Here is a 5,126-nt window from a genome sequence, read left to right as displayed (position 1 = left end):
AACTCTCAATAGCTTCAATCTTGGCTTTATCAACTTCAATTCCCCGTGGAGTAACAACATAGCCAAGAAAAGATACTCGGTAGGTGCAAAAAGTGCACTTTCCAAGGTTACCAAACAAACATGCATCACGTAGAGCAATAAAAACAACACGTAAATGTTCCAAATGTTCCTCCAAAGATTTGCTATAAATCAATATGTCATCAAAGTAAACTACCACAAATCGTCCAATGAAAGCACGTAAAACTTCGTTCATTAACCTCATGAAAGTACTAGGTGCATTAGTTAACCCAAAAGGCATGACTAACCACTCATATAGTCCAAACTTAGTTTTAAATGCTGTTTTCCATTCATCTCCCAACTTCATACGAATTTGATGGTATCCACTACGCAAATTAACTTTGGAGAATATTGTAGAGCCACTCAATTCATCAAGCATATCATCTAGCCTAGGAATAGGATGACGATAACAAATAGTAATATTATTAATGCCTCTACAATCAATGCACATACACGACGTACCATCCTTTTTCGGCACTAAAATGATAGGAACAACACAAGGACTAAGGGATTCACGTATATAACCTTTGTCGAGCAGTTCTTGTACTTGACGCATAATCTTCTTCGTCTCCTTTGGATTGGTACGATATGGTGCACGGTTGGGTAATTATGCACCGGGAATTAAGTCAATTTGATGCTCAATCCCCCGAATAGGTGGTAATCCCGGTGGCACGTCTTGTGGAAAGACGTCAGCGAACTCCTGCAAAATGTTAGTGACAGCAGGAGGCAAAGAGGAAGGCATGTCCTCGAATGAAAATAATGCCTCTTTGCACACAAAAGCATAGCAAATAGATTTTCTAAAATCTAAATCATCAATATCAGATTTGGTGGCAAGTAAACATGCACTTTTCAATTTAATTTCAGAAGCAATACTAGATGGTGTATTATTAGGCTTCATTTGTTGCTCAAATTCTTTTGCCACAATCTGATTTTCACTTTTATTTTTCTCCTGTTTTGCTTTATTAGCTCTATTAATATCAGCTTTCAAAATGGAATCAGGATTCATAGGAAGCAAAGTAATATTTTTGTCCTCATGAATAAGAGTATACTGATTGTTTCTACCATGGTGTACAGAATTTGTATCAAATTGACATGGTCTACCAAGTAATAAGGAACATGCTTGCATAGGCACCACATCACAATCAACATAATCAACATATGTAGAGATACTAAAATGCACATGAACAGTACGTGTTACCTTAACCTTGCCGCTGTTGTTGAACCATTGGATGTAGTAAGGATGTGGATGTGGTCTTGTGGTGAGAGATAGCTTCTCCACCATCTCCATGCTAGCCAAGTTATTGCAGCTCCCTCCATCTATTATGACGCGAACAGAACGTTCCTTCACAACTCCCTTTGTATGGAACAAATTATGCCTCTGATTTTGCCCAGCTTGTGTAACCTGCACACTCAAAACACGTTGAGAAACTAAACACTCATACCTGTCAGCATCTTCAGCAACCATGTATTGCGTCTCATGATCAGAATCCTCTCCACCGTGTTCTCCATGTGTTATAAGAGCCAAAGTCTCCTCATCATAGTCACTAGCGGACTCATACCCACCATCCTCAGTAGCAATCAACACACGCTGAGATTGGCATTCTCTCGCAAAATGTCCTCTTCCCTTACAACAAAGACAAATAATATCACTTGTGTGCCCTGTTGATGACATGGAAGAAGAAGAGCTCTGTGCAGGTCCGGCAGGTGTGCTCTTGGCAGATATTGGTGGTTGTGCCTGCTTTCTTATATCACGGCTGGAGGTGGCACCTGATGGAGGTGCTGGTGGAGTGGAAGTAGAGGATGCACGTGGTGTCCATGATGAAGATCGACCTGCAGAAAAGTTAGTTCGCACCAATGCCTGTCGATCCTGCACTTCACGTTCAGCTTTACAAGCAAGATATAATAAACGAGTGATATTAGTATACTCCTTATACTCTAGAATGGTCTGAGTCTCTCTATTCAATCCACCCATAAAAATTGCAAGCATAGCTTCATTCTCCTCAACAATACCACATATAATCATGCCAGTTTGTAATTCCTGATAATATTCTTCTACAGAATTTTTTCCTTGTCTTAAACGCTGCAATTTTTGAAGTAATTCACATTGATAATATGGTGGAACCCAACGAGTACGCATAGCAGTTTTCCAAGCAGCCCAAGTAGTTGGAATAGGATATAATCTACAATGTTCAGACCACCAAACACATGCAAAGCTAGTGAAAGCACAAACAGCAGTAGTAACACGTCTCTCCTTAGGATATTGTAAACATGTAAATCGTTGTTCAGTTTCTAACTCCCAAGTAAGATATATATCAGGAACATATCTACCCTCAAATGGTGAAATATTCAATTTTAGTTTAGGAAGATGGTCATGTACCTCAGGTGGTGGTGCAGCCCTACCGTTGAGATGATATGCATGAGGATGACCTGGTGGTGGTGGTGCTGGTGGTTGCACGTAGTTCTGATTTTGGTCAATCTCATCCTCGTAATGGTCCTCCACCTCTGCAGTAGCAGCAGGAGCGGCGGAAGCATCAACAGCGGCACCCGAATTTTGCCAAGGTTCAATGGGAACGCGATGTGCTCGTCCCACTTGATTTGGAAAGCGACGTTGTTGTTGTTGTAGAGGTGCGTTAGGGGCAGCCGGTGGTGGCGGTGGAAGACGCGCGAGCAATTCATTAAACTTGTTATCGAGCTTTGTTTCGAACGTCTTCTCCATGCCATCTATCTTCTCCATGGCCTCTTCAAATCTGTTTAGCACATCTTGCACCTGTCCACTCATCATTTGCTGAAATTTATCATGCAACTCCTTATTCGTCATGTTCTCCCAGTCAGTCTCGTCGGCTTGTGATCCTGCCATGGTTAGCAGCAATAGAAACACACAAGAATATGATCCTACAGACTACTAACAAGAGGTGGTGGTGGATGTCACAAATCCATCAAGAAAATCTCAAATACTTACCAGTTCTTACCCAGCAGCAGGAGGTGATCGGCAACTGTCGTAGTCAAAACTCTCAAAGCTTGGATAGAGCGATTACCAGGGAGAGTCAAACGCACGACGTAGATGTATGTGGAGCTGGGAAGGCTTATAATATGGTAGCAAAAAGGGTCAGCAATAATCAATTCAGAGATGCAAAGTTGAATAAACGCTCAACGACGGTACTGTGCTGGTCCTAGGCTAGACCGTGCTAGAGACGCGAGCCTAGAACACTAACAAAATCACGACGCTGCACGTAAACAAGGGAAAAGCACACTCTGGAACTTTTTTCGCTCTTCTTTTTGGCGCTCCTCTTTTTTTTTGCAAAAAATCACTATAATGGTGAGTGTCTCAAAACTCTTCCCTCATCAAACTGACAGGATGGGCACGATTTTTTTGACTTTTTTTATCGGAAATAAGGGCAGCGATGATGAAAAAATGCAACAAAAAATCAGTATGATGGCACATAGCTCAAAAGACCCAGAAAAGCCTAAAAATAGGATAGGGAAAAATATTTTTGCCTGTGAAAATTTTGGCCTAAAAACTGCCCGGGGGTCTCCAGACTCTTTTTTTCCCGAAACCTACTCAGGAAAGGAAACACAAATCGGAAATTAGTCGGACCTCGAAAACAAACCTAATATGAAAGGAACTCGAATTGGTGGTGGATATATGATGGTAGGATATGGCAGCGGTGGTGGTATATGGATACGGATTGGTGGTGGTATATGGGTACTGATTGGTGATAGATGGCGGGGGCGATGATGATGGTGCGGCGGCGGCGTGACAACTTATGACCAGAACTCGAAACTTTAAAAGAATAGACTCTAAGACCAGCAACTAGACACGACGATGCAACCGCAAATTCAGCAAAGCAAAATACTGAAAAGACTATGCAAAGGCTCAGATTGGTTCGGATATGATGAACTAACCCTAATTTTTTTGGCTTTTTTTTGTGGACTGTAGGTATGAAGAATAGACTCGATCTAAACTACGAAAAACTGTAAAATCTCACCAAGCAACCTGTAAATTTGATACCACTTGATAGAGGCAAAGGTGTCCCGATGTTTCGATGAGATGGTGGCTATCGTTTCTATGGGAGTCAACCTTGACGATCCGACTACGAACATGCGAGACGCTGCGCCTTAGCAATCGCTAAACCAACTTCCGAGGGGTTATTGACCACACCGGAGCACGATCAACCTGACCACGAGGGTCTATTTCCTACGAGCAAACGAATAACAAGCAAGAAACTGAGATTGCAATCTAGATATTGTGAATATAAGATGAAAGCTTTATTGATCAAGGTGGGGTTCTGTGACGTCTTTGTCTGGTCGTTGGACACAAACGAAGTACGCGAAGTTGCAGCTATGGCGAACTTTTAATCTAAACAAAACCCCAAAGTCTAAACGACGCCCTAAGGGCTGTATATATGGAGGAAGAGGGGAGGATTTCGTGGCCCTTGGAGGAGGGGTCTGAAACCTACCCTAAATCTTGTTTCCCCACACATACGGACTCTAAAAACAGCCTATACTTAAGTAATACGAAAGTACATGGGCCTGGCCCAATAATAAGGTGACGCAGCACCTAAAATAGCCTCTGGACGAAATTTATGAAGTGGCATCTTGTATATTTCGTCCAAGGCTTCATGCACTCCTTATGGTGGCTTCAAAGTCCTGAAATCATCACTTGTATCTCCGTTCTGGACCCCCTTGTGCATGCCATCATCTCCATGCTTGAACTTGTTCCAAGGTTCATCTTTCTTGTCCAAGCTAGGCCCTTCATTTGTAAGCAAAACAAATGTATCCAATTTAGGCAGCATCATATTCTCATGAACACCAAGAAACGAAAGTATCTGATAATTCAATTGGCGTGCGCGAGCTCTAGTAATTGGTCCAGTATGTATAGCAGCAGGGGCTGTGGGTGTAACAATGGTATTGATGTCCTCATCATCCTGCAGCTGGCCGTGAAAGCAACGAGCCTTGGAACAACAATGCCAGGTCTTATGGTCATGTTCATGCCAACCACGTTGATCTTAATGAAGCTCAAGACCAGCCTGCTACCGTGATGGGTACACTCCTCGTAAATTCAGTACCAA

This window comes from Triticum aestivum, chromosome 1A (genome assembly GCF_018294505.1).
Source record: "Triticum aestivum cultivar Chinese Spring chromosome 1A, IWGSC CS RefSeq v2.1, whole genome shotgun sequence".
Classification (NCBI taxonomy): domain Eukaryota; kingdom Viridiplantae; phylum Streptophyta; class Magnoliopsida; order Poales; family Poaceae; genus Triticum; species Triticum aestivum.
This window is presented reverse-complemented; position numbering follows the sequence as displayed.